Source organism: Anas platyrhynchos, chromosome 6, assembly GCF_047663525.1.
Source record: "Anas platyrhynchos isolate ZD024472 breed Pekin duck chromosome 6, IASCAAS_PekinDuck_T2T, whole genome shotgun sequence".
Lineage (NCBI taxonomy): Eukaryota > Metazoa > Chordata > Aves > Anseriformes > Anatidae > Anas > Anas platyrhynchos.
Window position 1 is genome coordinate 20,900,514 of NC_092592.1, and position 19,661 is coordinate 20,920,174.

Here is a 19,661-nt window from a genome sequence, read left to right on the forward strand (position 1 = left end):
GTGAGCTAATGTAACTGTGAAAGAAGGGGGTGATGGCCCAGTAGCAGAACTGTAAGTCTCTGCGTTAGGATCTCACCCCACACATGATATGTAGCCCCTTACAACAGTGAGGAGCTTTAGCCCAGGTGAACCTTACAGCATCCTTTCTGTGGTTTCCATTGCAGATCTGGATTACTTGGTTTGTAAAGGAGCTAAGCAACGTTAGACTCTTGGGTTCTTCTAAAATCCAATGGAAGTTAGGTATCTCTCTCCCTTCAGTTAGATTAAAAATCTCTAGCAGTGACATACAAAATGTGATAAGCAGGCTTCTTTAAAATACTTAAGGCCATGTTTCCTAGTCATTAGTATCTGATCTGTGCACTGCTGGATACCCAGGTAGTGTTAATGCAATTGATTCGGCTGCAGCTACAGCGGGAGTTTTGTTCGGTATGCTGGAACACTCGGTATGGTTTTAATGCGTGCGATGTTTTGATGCATTACAGGGCATGTGGGAGAGCTGTGCTTGGGCAAAGAGAGGATGTCGTGGGGAGGGTCTGCAGCACAGGCAGTTGCAGACACCTCAGAAAAGATATTCCCATGGACAGTCCTTGCTGCCTGGTACACCACTTGTGAGGCTGCTCTGATTTATGTTCTGGATATCCCCCTGCAACAGCCCAGTATCCCAAAGTTACAAAGGTGGTCAATTTTAACCTCCTTAAACTTAGAGGTCCAGCATAAAACCTTCGTCCTTATTTATCACAGTTGATTCTTTCAGCAGTGCCTGGCACCCTAATGTTCTGGTTTCTCTCCCTGCATCTTCTTCCTTCTTTCTTCCCTTCCTCCTCCTTCCTCTTGCCCTTCTCTTCCCTCTTTGCTTCCTCTCAGCCCTCTACTTCCCTGCACGAGTTTGCTGCCTCTTGATTAAAATGTTGACTTTAACTTGGAATTAACCTGATTAATGTAATTGAAAGTAAAAGTCCACTGCTCAGCACTTTGGGTGATGAGTGGAGATGGATTGAGAAAGAAAGCTTTCAGATTGAATACACTTCTCTCCTCTGGCTGTTAATTGCACCGTTTACTGGTACCTGACTCACTGACCGTCAGTGTTTAGTCCAGTTAATGATGATACACAGTCCATACTTTCCAGAGATAATTAAAAAACATTCCAGCAGACACTCTGCTGCAGAGAGCTTTCCTATCTGTCGCAGTCAGCAGGCCCCAGGGGTGAGGGGTTGCAGGATGGAGAGAGAGAGAAGGCTGTGCTCTGGGTGCACAGAGCTGAGCTGGCCTTGGCTTTGCAGGTTTGAGAGTAGAAGGGGGAAGGTAACTTCTCGCCTGCTGGCTTCCCTCTGTCTGTCTCCTGGCTGCACAATATTGCACATGGGAGATCATGAAGGCTCTTTGGAGTTGGGAGCCTATTTTCCAAGGCACTTCGGATAAGCCGTAGGACCTCTCCCTGTAAAGTCACTTGAGCTCTTATCTGTAAGAGTAACTCAGCACTGTGATCAGTGAGAAATAGGCATTTGAGGGCTTTTGGCATCTGGGCATTGGTCTCTTGTGGCATACTTGCACATCTGCAAAATAGGAGTGCTCAGATTTCCTTATAGATGGGGGACTCCCAAATGACTGTGGACAGAGATTTAGAGAAAATGTCATGGCTGCCATATCCCAGAGACTCTCATGCATTGCAGTGGTTGTAGAACCCTCCCCTCCCCCTTTTTTTTTCTGCCAAATATGAGAATCCATCTGCAAGCAGACTGGAAAGGGTTGTGAGAACTCATATATTGCTGAAAGGAGTATTCAGGCAAAACAGACAATTCGCAGCAATGCTGATATTGGTTAATGTATTTGCTAATGGCCTGAAAAAGGAATGAGCAAAGAGAAGAGGAACTTGTAGGTATACTGCTCAAGAATAGAAAAGATGACAAAGAACTTCTAAGGCCCTGACAAGAGTAGATGAATTAAGTAACGCAAAGAATAGGTTTACACTCAGAAGGAATCCTGCAACCATCTACTCTGCCCTCCTGAGTGAGGCCCGTGTTGTCACAGAAGACATTAAGAGAGTAAGAGCCCGTTATTTCCATTGGCACTTTGTTCCAGTAGCTAATCGTTGTAAGTTAAAACTGTAGGCTGGATTTTTCATTCGAATTTGTCTGCATTTTCACTTCTGGTCACTGGGTCTTGTTCTATTCTCTCTGCTAGACTGAAAAGCCCTTTTATACCTTAAGTTTTCTCCTTGTTCAGATATTTCTGTTAAACTCAGTGTAAGATATTGCACACCAAAACCAGTGATTTGCATTTCTCGTATGCCTTATGCTGTCAACTTAGAGAAAAAAGCTAGGTGTCCCTGTGACCAGCTTAGCAAACATAAGCACTCAGAATGTCCTCAACCACCCTCTCTTGTCCTGCTGCCATTTCCCTTTACACATGGGCTCTGTGCAGTGACCTGACTATGAGCAGTGTTGAAGCTCTGGGGAAGAAGCTGAGATTTTAATGAGAGGAGTGGGGTGAGTGTTTATATTACAGTAGCAATGAAAAGCTCTCATGAGATCAGAGCCCTTGTCATGATAGGTTCTGATTATTATTTTTTTTTAAAGAAAAAAATGGAAGAAAAGGCAGATTATATCCCAGAGGATTTTTAATCCAAATGCTGTGGGATCTGGAAAGAGTCTATCCTCTCACACATGGGGAATCAAGATCTGGATGTTGAGCCCACAGACAGGAGCAGGATGAGGACTGGAGCCTTCACCTCTTGCCCCATAGTCCAGTACTGGTTCGTAGGAGCCTCCTGCACGCCACGTAACGCTATAAATTGGTGCTGTTGTGCAGAAAAAGACTGATTTTTTTTTCATGCTGTATCATGCTCCCAAGAGCCTAGGAGTCTGCACGTAGCAGAGGCACATATATATATTAAAATAAAATCTGAATAGTGTCAGGGGCTAAAAGACTCCTCTCCTTTGAGCAGGTATCTCCTCCAAAGAATTTTCAAGCACTGAAATCTGACACTTTTCAGACACATTATCTGTTCAGATGCTTGGTCAAGATGCCTAGGCTGACCATCCAAAAATACTATGTCCTAGAGAATGATTTCTTGTTCTACTTCTCTGTCTAAAGGGATGATTTTTTTAAGCTTTAAGTAGAAGCTTTGAAGTCTCTAGTAAAACCTAGCTGGAAAAAACAAAACAACAACAAAAACTGAAATAAGGGTGGAGAGCTGTGTGCCCTCATTATGTTCCACAGCCCTTCCCTTTTCGTTTTCACTTGTCATTCCTATATCTGCTTTAACCTCTGCTTCATGCTCTTTTCCATGGTTCTCCCATCTTCTCTGAGCCTTCACTATGCTCTGTATCATACCTACTCTTACCCTTCTCACCAGCTGCTAGGTCCTTTATCATTGTCCATTGCCCCCAGGCTGTCTTTACCACATTTAGGCTCGTAGCCCTGGAGCACAGGGATGCTTTCATTTTTGTTTGATGGCAAAAAAAAGAAACAAACAAACAAAACAAACAAACAAACAAAACAAAACAACCAACCAACCAACCAAACAAACAAAAAAAACAAGACTCAGAAGGGCAGAGGAACCTGGTCAGGGCCACCTGGCAAGTCTTTGGCCCAGCTATGTTTGACCAGCTCAGAAGACCAGGAGTACTTAGGCACCTGAGAGCTGGGTAACCTTCTTCTTGATTATCAATTTTATTTTTTTTAATTGAAGAGGTTTTCCCTCATACTAACAACATTAATACAAGGAGAGAGAGCATTTCCTTGCAGTGGGCTGCATCCTGCCCTCGGCTAATTTGTGCCCCTGCAGGTGGGAGATGGATGCACCTGGTGGCAGAACTGGAGTCCTTGAGCCCTGGCCTGCAGGGTGCTGAGCAAGTTATCACGGGACACGGGTGGCACAGAGGAGCAGGGCCCTGCTGTGGGTTTCCTTGGGGCTGCCCTTGGTGGCAGAGCTTGATCATGGCAGGCATGTGGGCATAGCAAGGGCAGAGCACAGCGGGAGGATGCTGCGCGGGACCGGCTGCACTGGCACCTGCGAGGAGTCCAGGCTGGCTCTTGTTTGCTATTCCCTGCACACATGCAGGGAGCCTCGTGCACTAAGTGACATCAAGGCTCATTATTTTCATCAGATGCCACATTTGTAACCTGTTACCGAGTAAATTGTGATAAAATAGACTGGAGCAGCCCAGGGTCTGACTCTGTGCTGAGATGGCTGCTGTGAGCGCAGCAGGCAGGCATGGAGCCCTCGGGCCACTGCCTCCTGCACCTCAGAGGAGCGGGGAGCCCTCTCGGGTGGCTCAGGGGCCTGGAGCAGAAGGTGCCTCTGGTGCATCTTTTTGGCATGCTTTGTGTCTTGGGCTGGAGGTGAGCGGAGTCCCTTCTGATGGTCCCAGGAGGCAGCTCAGGGGATTTGCCTCCCTCTGTCACCTCCTGGCCATTGGGTAAACTGAGATACAGAGGAAGCAAAGTGCCTCGCCTCGTGTCACACAGTAAATCACAACTTCATCTCCTAGTCCTTCGCCGTGGTTGAATGGATCCCTCACAAGTTGTGGTCCAGGTGGCAGTGGGGCCAGCAGCAGAACAGCAGTTCTCACATTCCCTCCGTGTTGGAGTCCAGATGATGTGTGGGACTCGCTGTGGCAGTTAGGAGAGCATGGAAAAAGAAACAGCTCCTTACTGGGGTTTGGTTGTCTCTGAAGATTCTCAAGACTGCCTTGGGCATTCAGGTTTTTGGAGAGCAATGGCATTTGTTTCTGTGCCAGGAGGCACCAACTCTGTTGTAGTTGCCTTGTGCTTCCCTGTCAAGCCTTTTTGGTGCTGTGCACATACATAGCTGCACCCCATAGCATGCATTACCGTAGGTTCCCAAATACATGTTTTTGCAAGATTAATAAAGGCTGAATAGCAAATAGCAAGATGCTGCACACATGAATAATACATGTTGCTGGTGGTGCCGCAGTTGAATGTGCTGAAGATGCTTATAAATGATGGCTTAAATATAGGGTTTCTTAGGAATTTTAATACATCAAAAAGTGTGTTGTGATCCAGAACAAGAATGGTTTGAGTTTTGTCTTAACTAGTGAAGCCACTTGAGAGCAATGCAAACATTTCACATAGGCAAAATCAAGATGGTGTGATTTGAGAGCCTTTCTGCATTCTGATTTTTTACAAATAAAAGAAAACGAAGTGATGCTTTCAATAAAAATTGCTAAAAATGCTAAAAATGCCTCTGACATGGTGAAATTATGAAATACTTCACTGATATCAAAGGTGTTTTTTTTTTTTTTAATGGAAGAGGGAAATGTGCATGAACTTTTTTTTCTAACTTTAGCTGTATGATCCATCTCTGGACTTTGGTTACAAGCTGACCAGCTTTTTACTGCAGCACTTCTTTAATGCTTACTGGTCCCTTATAATAGAAAGTGTTCTCTACTCTCTGCCCCAAAGGTCTTACAATTTAAATTGGCAGTTCAGAAAAATCATCTCCCTGTTTCAGGAACTGAAGCATGGCAAGATCAGTGATTTGTTCAAGGTGACATGGAAAGTATAAAAATGGGCACCAGCTCGTTCCCCTGTCTGGATGAGGTCCGTCCTCTAAGTTGCCCCTCATTTTGGGAGCCCTCAGTGATTTTGGAGCTGGCCTGAGCAGCATGAGGTGGGGAGGTGCCAGTGGTTGGGGACATTGGTGGCTGGCCATCTCTGCTGCAGCTGTCACTGCTCTTTGCTGACAGTTGCTGTAATCCATGCTGCCTGCTTTTATGGTGCTAATTAATCTCTTTTAATTAATGAAATCCTTCTACCTCACATTCCTCCCCTTTCTTTCCTCTTTGCCTCTCTTCACCTTCCACAGCTGAAACCTACAGCCCTCCTCAAGCAGGGTCTGACAAAACCTCCAGCCTTCGAACATCTCCACGTATTTGTCTGGCAGCACTGGTGCCTCCATCTGCTTTTCTCCACTGGTACCGCTGCAGTTTAATCTTCATGGCTGTTATCTTTGAAGCACACTTGATTTCTCAAAAGAAAAACAGCTAACCATTTTAGTACCCGCTGCTTTCCTTCTTAGGAAATATACACAGCGTTGCTGTTAAATCATGGCCTGAGTTTGCGAACATTATGTGTGGGATGATTCTGCTTTGGATAGACTTACAGGCTCGATTGGGATAGCGCATTCAAATCGCATTGTTTGCCTGCACCTCTGCGCTCCAGGACTGGGTTTCTCTTCTATAATTCTGTCTCTTAACTCCTACTTAAAACCTTTTCTTTCTCCTCTTAGGGCATAGTCTAATCCTCCTACTCATGCTATGAAACTTGTCATTCTCTAGTAGGTCACTTGAGCAGAAAAAAGGCTTGGGTACTGCCTGACTGGAGGTACCCAACCTGTCTGATCCCACTCCGTTATCGCTTCTGGTATTCCTGAAAAAGCAGGGACCAGGGCCCTGCTGCACGAGCAGTGCACAACGCTTCAGAAATACAGCTCAGGTCCTGAAGGGCGTGGGGTCCAGCCCCACTCTGTACTCAGACACGTGTCACTGCTAGGCTGCCTGATGGCAGAGGTTCGGGGAGCCGAGCTTTGAGGGTGACAAAGGGACATTTCCGTACCTCTGCCTATTCAGCTGCTAATCACAATGTATTTTTCCCTGCACAAGCCGTGCTGGGGAAATGTTGCTCTCTTGTTAGACTGTTTTCAGCAGTTTCTTTCCCTCCCTCAATATCTGAGTTTACAGTGCCTTCCCTCCAGCTGTAGGGGCTGATTTACATACAAAAGGGTGATCAGCTGTGGGAAGCACAGCCTAGCGGATCAAATACTAAGTGACATTAAGTGGCATCCAAGTGACATTACTTCGATTCTCTGCTGAGCTATGAGTTGCTGTGTGACGGTGCACGCAGTAATTAATTCCTATGCCTCAGCTCCCCAGCTGTAAAATGGGCATGGCTCTGCGTCCTGCTCCAGGCCGGCGTTGCTCAGAGGCCAAACAGAGCAGTGCCTGTACACAGCCTGAGAACTGCTGCTGAGGCCCATCCCAATGTGTCCTTAGGAAGCTGCCACAGAGGCAGCCGCTTCCCACTGCGAGTGGGACTTAGGCTGTGTCTTGGCTGTAAGACGCAGAGCCATTTTTTAGATGGTGTCAGAGCTGCGTGGGGACCCTTTGGTTACGTTCACTTCGGTATCGTTCTGCTCATTGCCATCCCTGCCACTCCCTGTCAGTGAGAACGTGCACGCGGGTCCTGGAAGGTAGAGCTGCAGGATGGCTCCTTAGCGAGTAATGCTCTGGGCATACAAATCAATTGAGGGAGATATATTGACATCTGAAAAACTTTCATGGCTCATGTTGTATTTTAGTGGTTAGTCAGAGAGAAAGAAAAGTACGCCATACAGAGTGGTAATAGGAAAGTTTACAAAACAGGTGTTTCACTGAGTGCGTGTGCTCACACTCACTGGAACTCCCAGCTCATGATGAGGTAAATCAAGAAGTATTCTGTTAAACTCAACATGAATAAATGAATTTCTGACGTGTTCTCTGTGTACTCAGGCAGAATCGAGGCATACGTGTAGTGTCAAGTTGCTGTAATGCCCCAAGCTGTAAATGCTTTATGAAATGTACGTGCCTTGTAGCTTTAAAGGGCCAGATTCTGCTCCTGGTTGTGCTGATGTAAATAATAGATAATCCCCTTCAGGTCAGGATAGAGCTTGACAGGCTGAACAAAACCTGATTCAAGATGTAGAATTATGTGAAAAAGGATGGGAGCAACAGGGGGACCACAGAGACCTAGTGGAAGGTTGTTGTTGTCTTCTCTCATGGCTGCATACAGAAGGCCTCCCCCAGCTTTCGCTCTGTCCTCAGAACAGCAGGAGGAGGCCCCAAGAATTCCTTGCAGAGACCTTTGCCTCTGGTTTGGGAGGAGATCAGCCAAGCTGTGATGTGGACCTACAGAGCTTTTCTCCCTAGAGCGTGCACGCTTCCAGCCATGACAGAAGGGCTGTGGAGCAGCACATGCTGTCGCACCCCACCATGCTTTTCAGGAGGTAAACAAGTTACAAGGGCTGGGAGAGGCTGTGGGGTCTCCGCTGACACCAAACACGTCACTGAGCTGCCCATACAATGAGGGCTGGGCCCAGGCCTGAGATCAGGTGTCGAGGAGAAGTGGCAGGAAGTGAGAAGTGCCAGCACGCTGCTTCCCAGCTGGCTCTGGAAACAGTTTGTGCCTGTGTCCGTCTGCACTCAGATCAAAGCCTCCCTGAATTATTCAGGTGCTCTTTGAAATCTCTCAACATGCAGAAGGTGAAGGCAGCTTGGCTTTACCTGCTGGAAAACAGGCACTCATTGTAAGCTCCAGGACCAAACGAAGGTTTTCTGCTGCACACAATGGCAGCACCTTCTGCCACCTTTGGCAGGAGTTCGTTCTTTCTGTTACATCAGGTTCTCACATACAGGCCTAGGCTGTACAGGCCTTCAATCCTTACAGGCTTCAGGAGGTACTTAGCATCTCACTGGGCCCATCCTTGCAGACCAGCGCCATGATACTGCATTCCCAAGTGTACTGGGCATGTGGAAGCAGGTGCCCTGAAAAACATCAGCTGGCAAACACCTCTTGACAGTGTTGAGTGGTTCCAGCTGTGTTGATGGGAAGCACATTTGGTTCATGCTATCCTATTTGATTCTTTAGGACTAAACTTGAGGTTTCCAGGAGGATAAGGGCATTGTGTGCTCTTTTGTGCCGTGATGCTGCAACTTCTCTGTTGGAGTGATGTGGCCCCAGCAGTGACCCCTACACTGTGGGAGCAGCCATGCATAGCACGCGGTGCCACACAGCAGCTAAAAAGAGAAAAAAGGTCTGTGAAGGGTAAGCGAGGCATGGTCAGATCTCTCTGCTGTTCTTTGAGGTCCTATGGTACCGGGATTTATACAAGATCCTATGCAGTCTGCACAGGCAGATGCGGCCCTCTTACAAGGGGAGGCCATGCATGGTCTTCACACGACTTTCTGCATGTTGGGCCCTCTGCACATCCAAAGCTGCAATTATTTAGTCCAGAGTTATCAACTGTGATGTCCTGCTAGTATTTTGGTTGCATGTTTTTTTTAATGTCAGTACCAGGAGAAAAATGATTGCATTGAAGTGTAACTTCTATGTTTTAAAAAGGCCATTTTCTAGCCACACATCTGAAAAGGGGACAGGATTGAAAAGAAGGAAATCTTCAAGCATGCCCCAACATTTTTTTGCTTCTTAAATATTAAGGCTGTCTTCTGAGTTGCTGAGTGCTTGCAACTAGCCTGTTACTAGAAAGTTCATCAGCCAAATTCCACATTTCAACCTCTGCTGTTGATCAAGTGACCTGCCCACAGATTGACAGAATCAGGCAGTTCTTGTACGAAAAGGTACCAGCAATAGTAGCGCTTATGCTAGTCCACACGGATCTGCTAGAGTCACGTTATGTGTTTTCCTGCCTGTCAGACATGCTTCTACTATACGGTAAGGGCTTCATCTGTGATGTGCAGCTGTGGATGATGGTGGTCTGTGCCCACTGAACGCCCCCCCAGATCTCTCCCTCCCAAATCATTATCAGCTGCCGAATAACTCCCCAGTAGATACTGAAGTGGTTCAGTAGTTTCAGACTGAGAACTGTTGATGTGTGGTGTTCTAGCTTGGAGAGATAAGTAGCCATCTATCCCAAGACAAAAGTAAATTTTCTGACCTTGTTGTACTTACGTCCTCCTAAGACCTTCTCTGTGAAGGTCTAGATTATTTCTGGCCCCAAGCAGGAACATTTAAGATGTTTACATGTTATTATGGTTACTTTTAGAATCACTGCAGTGTTTGAGTGGAGCGACAGACGTGCTTACAGAGAGACATCTGCAAAAGAAACATGCTAATGCCCCGTGTTTGAACACTCCCAAAAGCTGGGAAAATCCAGGCCAGGAATCCAAAACTTTGACATAGAGCTCTGTGGCACATGCACCTATGTTATTTACTCATGCTGGAGTAGATAATACCTGGACTGGAAGTGTTCAGCCACTGCGGCTCTTCGCTGGGCACTGGTAATCACATGTGGAGAAAGAGAGTTTCTTCCTCTCTGGGCCACGTGTATCAGCAGCACAGTGCCATATAGCCACACTCAGGATATCTTTGCATTTTTTGAGCTTTTATATGGAGAAGTTTTGGTTCTGGTAACCCAACTGGAAAATGCATGTTATATTGAATTAGACCAGAAGGCATCTGTTTTCTAACCAGCAAGAGAATGTGAAAAGCAGTACATGCATCATCTGTACATCTCTGCCATATGGTAGGGACATACTTCTGTCTCTTGCTCAAAGGTGGAGATATATCTCAGGGCCTGGCTTCATTTTTTTTTTTTCCTCTGGGGAAAGTGAATGTTTTCAAGTCTTAAAGCCACAGCAGGGTGGACAGGGGCACGGGGAAGGGCAGTGGAATACTGGGGTGGGTTGCTTTGGGAGGTTGTGTAACCTTCAGTATTGTTTTTAAAAACGGGTCAGACAAAAAGGTTTAGAAATGGTTTAACTGTGGTTGATCCTGCCTTGGCAGGGGCACAGTCTTGAGGATCTCCTGTGGTCCATTCCAGCCTTAATTTCTGTGATTCTGCAAAGAGATAGAATTGGCATTTCTGTTACTACAGAGCACTTCAAGGAGTGTTTCTGAGAGCTCAGGGGACCGGGCATTGCCTGGTGCTGTACGATCCCAGGGCAGGAAGACGGTCCTGCCCTCAGAGAGCTCGCAACCGCGAGTTGAGAAGCAACGGACGGTATGGACAGCTGAGGGAATATGGTGCGGAGCCATGAGCTGCTATTGATCAGCAGGATGGGCAGTGCTCATAATACATCAGCAGCCTAACTGCTGTCAGATCTTTGCAGGCATCACGGCTAAGGAGAATTTGAAGGAGGATAATGAGGAAGCTTTGCAAATGAAATCTCCAGGCTCCCACCACCCCTGCTCTGGAGCTGGGCGGCGGCAGGATGACACTTTGCCTCCCCTTCTGCCTGCTCTCCTTTCCCCACCTGCCCTGGCCCGCTCTCCCCGAGGGCGCGGGTGTCGCTCCTGCAAACTTGCTTCTGGCCTCGCTGGTGGCGGGGGGCAGGAGACAGGAGTGGGATGCAGCCCGGCCCTCCGGCCCACATGCTGTGGGATCTCCGCCAGTGACAAGAAGTAAAGTTGATGAGTCTGTATCGAGACAGTGAAGTGACCCCCGTGCTGCTCCACATAATTAATAAATAAAGCACTGGGGGAGTTTTTGCCATGCCGGCTGCTATGACAGGGCTGTCTACGGTGCACTTAAGCATTAAATGACCAATTTCTGTCAGACTAACTTCCCAAGCCTCTCTCTCTCTCTCTCTCTCTCACTCACAAAGCTAGCTTCCTCGCTCCCTGCACTTGGAGTTTTTCAGCAACTGATGGCTCCTGGTTCATTTCTGTGGAATTAATTGGTCCCTGAATGAATTCTGTTGACAGGGCAATTTATCATGTGTTTGGGTTGACAGTGTTGGATACCGGTAAAGGGGGGGAGTGGTGTGTGAGTGGGATGAGGGGAGATGGACAGGGTGGGGGTGGGTGGGAGGATGAAGAAGAGGAGGAGTAGAAGAAAGAGGAGGTGGAGGAGGAGGTTGTTTAAAAAATAAAACAAGAGAGAGAGAGAGGTTAAATCCCATTCCTCCTTGGCTCCCTCCAGTCCAACTCAGTGCATTGGTAATGCACAAGAGGGATGGGGAGAAGAAGGGGGGAGGCAGGGAATGCTCCTTCTCTTGTGACAGGAGTCAGGATGCTGCTTTTCCACAGTTTGCACGGTAGCTTGGGAAAAAAAACAGCAGCAAAAGCAAGTAGTTGTGTGGTGTCGCAGGCTCAGCCACGAGCCTCCCTGTGTATTGCCCTACTTCCCTCTCACAACTGAGTGGGTGGGAAGCTAGGGAAGATCCTGTTAACCTTCAAAATGCTTACGGATGCACCAGGTGCTGTGTGCTGCCCAGCATCTCACAAGGTGTCAGTGGCTGCTAGTCAGGGCTGCCCAAGGAGGAGTCACGTCTTACAGAGCAGCACCAGTGGTTTGGGTCAGCATGGCTCTCAGAGGGGTGCCCCGTCCCACATGTGGCTTTGACAGTCTCGTGTTTTCAAAGGTAGGGACAATGAAGGACTTATTGATATCAGTAAAATTGTATTGTAATTACATTGTCATTAAAATGCCGTGACTCTGGCTTATGGATTCGGTTTCTGGCCAGCACAATCCAGGTGCCGACTAGCTCTAGTGCGGAGCTGGAGCAGGCAGAGAGAGGTGTAGGAAGCAGGAAGATGGTACAGGCAAACTGCAGAGCATTTAAGAAAAGGACTTTTTGTAGGGTCCCTGAGTTTCCTGCAAATTAGAAAGCCTGTTAATGTTACTGTACTAAGAGCAAATATAGAGGAAAAGAGCCATGCAAACACATCGTGGGTAAAGGGAAGACTTATTTTCAAACACTTCAATTTTCCTTCTCTGGATGTGATCATTCCATGGAAATGGTGCAGGCAGCTCTTTCCGAAGATTTTTACAATAGGTTTCCATTGCAGTTACTCAGGTAAATAAAGCTGAGAGTCATCTGTGGTACAAGGGATCAAATCCAGAAATACTCCTGTTGGAGTTGAGAGGATCCAGAATGACAGTCGTGACTTGAGATAGCTGGTTTAAGGAGGAAATGCATGAATGTAGCTATATTTGACGTAGGGTTCTAAAGCATAAGTTATTTGGGGTGAGGACCAGCCTTTTGTTGTAGCTTGATAAGACTGCAAACAAAAATGTATACAGGAACTGACACATAAAAACTGGCAATGGTGGCAATAATTCCTGAGCAGAGATTTTTCTTTGTAGAAGTCAGGCAAGCAGGCAAAACTTAATCAAGAAAACCTGTGAGGTTGGTTAAAATCCCACAGAACAGAAGTATTCCTGGTTGCTGATGGGAAGGTGCTTGTATAAGAGTTGAGTGTCTTTTTATAAAGAGGCCCACCCTGAGATATGAAATCTAAATACACATTTTTTGTAAAGAGTGTTGTTTCTCAATAGAAACAAGATTAGCAGTATTACAGTTTATAAATGCCAAGATGAAGAGTGTAAGGTTTGCTAGTGAAGGCTCTGCAGCCCAGTGTACACAGATCTGAAGCTCCAGCAGCTCTAAGTTGATAGTAGGTATATTCAACCAGAAATAATGTGCATGTTTTCAACAGTGCAGGTAATCACCTGTCAAAATATTTTAGCCAGGGTTCAGTGTATTTTCCAGCACTAGAGCCTTTATACGTGGTAGCGAGTGGTTCTCTGCAACAGATTCTCCTAGCTCAGCCCCAGCTCCAGACCTGCAGCAGGAATTAATTCAGAGCAGCCCTAAGGGTATCCCAGATCAGAGGCCAGACAAGATGATCACAGTGTGCTGGGAGTCTCCTCTGGGGTAGCTGCAGCAATGGACTTGAAAACAGCTATCTTAAAAGTCAGTGCTTGATTCCAGTTTCACTTACACACTGTTTACACGAGTGTAACTCTTTGACTTCAAATTTCTGATTGACAGTGTTGGATGCAGAAGGCAAATCAAGCTCCGAGAAAAATGATTATGACCAGGCTGTCCTGAGCCAGTCAGGTGAACATGACACAGGGCACGTAAATGGGCATATTTCACTTAATGTCACTGAACCTCTGGGATGTAAACATAAACGTTTTTATAGGAAAAACTATCCTTAAATATTGAAAAGGGAAAGCAGAACCTGAAACAATACAAATCCTTTTGTACGGTGAAATGGAGATGGAAAACTCTTGTGGTTGAAAGACAATGATTTAAAAATGAAGTCTGCATAAAATAAGAGAGACAAAATGGACCTAAGTTAGCTACAGGCAAGTTGCATATCAAACTAACTGAGTGCATATTGAACTATGTACACAACAGGTAGTTAGACATGGCAAGATAGACCACGTACAAATTATTCGCTATATGATCTCTGGTAGCAATGGCTACGATTAGAATTATAGGCCACAGATATGGGCTCAGTTTTCTCACTCTAACGCTAAACCCATGGAATTAGGAACATTGGGCTTGTAAGAGTGGGCAGGCTCATGGTTTCTCTGGTCTACAATCCCTAGTAGTAGTCTCAACTGATTCTTAAGAGGAAGGCAGAGGAACTGTGCAATAGGAAGATGTAGGAAGAATCTGCAGTTTATTGGGAGCTTGAGCAGCCTACAGTTGGCTTAATCCCAGAAATGTTAATACCTGTCCAGAGTGCTTGTTGAATGCTAATTACTCTGGATATTTTTCCTATCTGTAAGACTGCCCAGTCTTTTCTGGAGTCATGGTGACTTCCCGTGGTTACAAATTCAGTTGGTCAAAATAAAAGCTGTTGGGGAAAAATTTTAATCAGCTTTGAATTTTCTGCTTTGTAATCTAATCAAGTGTCTTCTTTTTCTTGTGTTCTTGTGACCTGCAGGGTCTGGTTCTGCTAAGGAAGCCTCTGGCATGGCTTCAGGGGAATGTTCAGGAACCATTTTGATGAATTCCAATTAAGAGTCTTCCTGACACCAGGGGACGCAGAGGTCAAAGAATGCCCTGTGCAGCACAGCAACAGACCACACAGCGCACAGCTCAAGGTAAGAAAGTGGCGTAACGGTAAAACAGAACAGAAAATTCCTGAAGATGTGAAAGGGCTTTGAATGTGGAAGAATCTTCAAGTGAATTGTTCGGCTAAGATTTCTGCCTAAAGCCCAAAAGAACTTGACTCTTGTATCCTCATGGAGAAAATAATGGAATGACAATAATGTTTTGCATTATTACATAGTGATTAATCTGGAATGTAAGGTTTGCAGAGTTGGTCTCTCTGTTTAGCAGGGCACAAGAAACTTGTCATACCAACACTGTAGCATTAACTGAGCTAAACTGGAGCTCTCCAGTGAGTCTGAGGGACTTAACCTCAATGTAAATAACTCCATCTGGCTGTACAGTTGAGAAAAGATGGTGACTTTGGACAGAAAGGTAAAATGTACTTGCTAGAACTAAGAGCCATGGATGCTTATGTAAAGAAGTTGGTTGCTATCAGTATTGTGCACTATCAAATACTGGGGGTGCACTGGAATTCCCAGCAGAGACCACTGTGAGTAGTAGGTTACTACTCTGGGAGCTCAGAGGGCAGCATGAAGGGGCTGTTTCTCACCATCGTTATTCCAGAAACTTAAAATTATCCACGGAGGAGATATGGATCATGCTCACAAAACAGTGATGAGTAATGCTTTCGTTTTCAGACTGTTTACATCCCTCCTTCTAATGACCATGTTATTCTCTCTTTGACCTCTTCAGTCTGGGCTGTATTTTAGGTGACTTGTTCACCATGATTCCCAAATGTTCTGGTGTCTCTGTCTCTTCTGAGGAAATGGTTGATATCTGTTCCCAGTCTGATTTTGTGAAGGCAAACAGATATCAGAGAAAATAAAGATATTGATTTCTTGCTTTCACTGTATCAGCCAAACAAAATACACATGAAGAGGTAAAATCCATTAATAAACAAACAATAATGGGTCAAAACAGGCAATCCATACTCAAAGATAAAAATAGAAAGACATACAGGACAATATTGGAGGTATTGATAAAGACTGTGCCGGGTTTCCATAATCAAAGGCTGTTCCAAGTTTCCTCTAGTTTTGCTTCCACCCTCTCTTCCCTCCTTTTGGTGGTAATTTACTGTGTGGAATCTTGACCCAGAGCAGGATTTTCTTGGAAGTCAGATCTGAGTTTGTGGGCCAGGAGTCCACTGTGTTCCCTGCTCTACAAACAGAAAACAGTAAGAGAACTGCTGCTACAGGCAGTAATAACCTTAATGTAATAGAAATGATCACCTGATATAGACAGAAAGAGGAGCACAATGAAATAGTTGGAGTAGAGGCTATAATTAAAATCCCTTTCTGATTTATAGTAAAACTTTTAAAAGATGTTGGATGGTGAACGTGTATCCTAGCTGGTAGAAGAACAGGGGAGATTTTCCAAATTAACTTAGAGAAAATAATTTTCAAAGAATGGTAAGTTAAAAATAAGTTAATCAAAGCTTGGTTCTGATTAGACAGACAAAGATGATAGGTAGATTTTCATGGATCTGTACCACTTTGTTAAAAAAAAAAAAAATCTAAAAATTTCACTCTTTAATATGTAGCTGAGAATCTCAAATACTCCTTAAAGTATTTTAGTAAAGATACTGAGCTGTATATATTCATGTGTCTAGCTTGTATTTGGATCCCTTGGTCACAAATGTAGAAACAGAGCCTTTGACATATTCTGACAAAGTTGAAACTGAATAACAAAATATTACAGAGTTCGGAACGCTGGCTGGTTTCTTAATGATTACTGGCCAATGAATCCTCCAAGTAGAGTGCTGACCTGGGAATAAATCATGAAGGAAATCTCACTCCACTCCTGAGTGCATCTGCAACAAGAACAAATAGCTCATGAACTGGGAAAGTACTAGGCTGTCAGTGATTTTGGAAAGTTGTGGTATTTGTTTAGATCACTGAATACAGATTACATTTTTAGAGAGCTGCTTCTGGGAATCTTGGCCAAGCCTCTCCCTATATTAATAGCTCTATGACCTTTCTTTGGGCTATCAGCATGCTTCTGTGAGCTGTCTGTCAGCAAGAATTCCACTATATAACAGCCTAAAGTTTCTCTTATATTTTGTCACAGTGTTTCAAAGGGATTTGCTTAGATTTTCTCTACATTTTGTGTATGTATTCTCCTGCCAGAAAAGGATGCAGCAAGCAGAAAACCTGTTTGGAATAATCATTATCTTTTCTTCCACTTACTTTCTCAAGAATCTGGCAGACCTTTCAAAGCATATCAGTGAGGTGGGTATTGGCAGCCACCTCTGGGCACTTCCAAGAACACGATTGCTTCCCAGCACCCTTCTGCTAGGGCTAGTTGCGGGTGGCCCCCTTTGCTTTCCTGCATGTCTGCATAGAGGAGGATCCATAGTGCTGGGATGGCTGGTGAGATTTATGTGTTGTTCCCTTTCTGTCAATGATCAGATGAGCAGCATTGAATGAGTCGCTTCCCCTCGCTATTTTGTCTAATTATAAGTAGGTTGGTCAGGACAGGAATGATGTCTTAGTTTATAAAGTGCACAACAGATGGACTCTTCTTGGTATGTCTAGGTGATTGTATATGATGGTTCATAAGCACGATGCGTAAGGCCTGTAATGTTTCTTTCCATGACTGCAGCCTGTGGCTGTGCCACTTTGTGTGCTCATTCAGTACCCCTGAAGCCGTGGGCTATCAGCAGTATTGCAGCAGTCTTTTCAAGATCCTAACCAACGATGTACAGATTGTATTCTGACCTTATACGCTTAGCCCAGCAAACGTGGATGTGAATGCTAACTAGCATAATCTGGTCAATGTTTTACCAGATTCATCTCTCACATGAAAATCAGTACTTCGTATGCCCAGTTTGGCAAGTCTCAAACACTCAGTAAGCAAGAATTGCTTTTGTCCACCTGTAAGAATAATGCAAGGAGCTTAAATGTCATTAGGAGCTTGTTGGCTGTGTTTTTTTAGCTCTTTGTCTTGTATTTTTCAGTCTGTAATTGAAACTGGTTCGTGGAACCACATGGACTCAAAACCGTTTTAGAGAGGCTGGGATTTTTAGTTTATCATATATGCTGTAATTGAAACAAAAGCACAAAACTTTAATGAATGAAACTTGGGCAACTGTATCACAGAATCACAGAATTTCTAGGTTGGAAGAGACCTCAAGATCATCGAGTCCAACCTCTAACCTAACACTAACAGTCCCCACTAAACCATATCCCTAAGCTCTACATCTAAATGTCTTTTGAAGACTTCCAGGGATGGTGACTCCACCACCTCCCTGGGCAGCCCGTTCCAGTGCCTAACAACCCTTTCTGTAAAGAAATTCTTCCTAACATCTAACCTAAAACTCCCCTGGCGTAACTTTAGCCCATTCCCCCTCGTCCTGTCACCAGGCACATGGGAGAACAGGCCAACCCCCACCTCTCTACAGCCTCCTTTAATGTACTTATACAGAGCAATAAGGTCACCCCTGAGCTTCCTCTTCTCTAGGCTGAACAAGCCCAGCTCCTTCAGCCGCTCCTCATAGGACTTGCTCTCCAGGCCCCTCACCAGCTTCGTCGCCCTTCTTTGGACCCGCTCAAGCACCTCGATGTCCTTCTTGTAGTGAGGGGCCCAAAACTGAACACAGTACTCGAGGTGCGGCCTCACCAGAGCCGAGTACAGGGGGACGATCACCTCCCTAGCCCTGCTGGTCACAGTGTTTCTGATACAAGCCAGGATGCCGTTGGCCTTCTTGGCCACCTGAGCACACTGCTGGCTCATATTCAGCCGACTGTCCACCATCACTCCCAGGTCCTTCTCTGCCTGGCAGCTCTCCAACCATTCCTCTCCCAGCCTGTAGTTCTGCTTGGGGTTATTGCGCCCCAGGTGCAGGATCCGGCACTTGGCCTTGTTGAACTTCATACAGTTGACCTCAGCCCATCGGTGCAGCCTATCCAGATCCTCCTGCAGAGCCTTCCTACCCTCGAGCAGATCGACACACGCACCTAGCTTGGTGTCATCTGCAAACTTACTGAGGGTGCACTCAATGCCGTCATCCAGATCATTGATGAAGATGTTAAAGAGGACCGGCCCCAGTCCTGTAAGACTTAGTAATGTTACTTACTGTAAGTTACTTACTGTAACTGTAAGACTTAGTAATGTACCAGAATCTGTTTTTAAGGGAATTGGCTGGCTATTGCACTGCCAAGACAATTACACTGATACCTTCAAGCAATGTAAGTGACGTGATGGCAGGGCTGTTTGAGCAAAACCAAGCAGGATGAGAAGATATAGGTGCATGAGACGAGGCTTGTGATGAGATTTGTGGTGGGGCTTAAGAGACAACATAAATCCATCACCAAACAGCAGCTCTGGGGAAGAACAAGTTTATTGAATGGTCCAGGGGCAACCTGATGCCAATACGCAAATGATTGCACTTCAGAAAATTAGGCTACATTCTCTTTTTGAATTCAGAAGAAATTATAAGTAAAATGTTGACATCCTTCTTTGGTGCAGACAGCAGAGTTCAGAATTTTCCAGTGAAAAGTGGGCAAGTAGAGATGTCCTCTGAAGTCTGACCTCTCTGGGGATCACTCCCACAGGTATCAGCAGCTCCTGAGATCTGCTCTTCTGAGGGCTTTGGCGTGAGCTATTGGTAATTACTGCCATTTTTCTTCCTCTCTCATGCCTTTACAAACATGCTTCCCTTGACATGCAAGGCCTTGTTCTGTCCATCTGCCCAGTCTGTGGTCCCCTCCTCACCGAGCAGAGCGGTACCGATGCCCTTTCTGCACCTCCTCTGTAGTGCATGTCTGGATGGGCAGGGTGCGCACAGTGGCTTTGGAAATGGGGTTGGAATATGTCCCTCCTCCTCTGTGGTGTTGTGTCTCAGTCCCCAGAGAGGCAGCATGCCACATTTAACACTCCTGCTTTATCCTTTTAACCACCAGAAGACCTACAGAGTTGAAGAATATGAAGCTTTCATTTAATACATGGGGGGAAAAAGGGCCAGAACAAAAGGTGATGCTAGTTCCTTGCCTCTCACCAGAGCCATGAGGAAAGAGCCAAGCTGCAGATTTATTGCAACCAAAGCGGATGAGCTCCCCCTTCCTCCTTTCC

General features: G+C 45.6%; 1 long non-coding RNA gene across 2 annotated transcripts in view; it reads left to right on the plus strand.

The window, feature by feature from the left end:
- LOC110353763 (uncharacterized) overlaps positions 1–19,661 on the plus strand; it is a 315,225-nt gene that overhangs the window by 76,535 nt on the left and 219,029 nt on the right. For both annotated transcript variants that reach the window (XR_011810360.1, XR_011810362.1), the window contains exon 3: positions 14,422–14,581. This is a non-coding gene — a long non-coding RNA (uncharacterized lncRNA). The remainder of the gene's footprint in view (positions 1–14,421; positions 14,582–19,661) is intronic.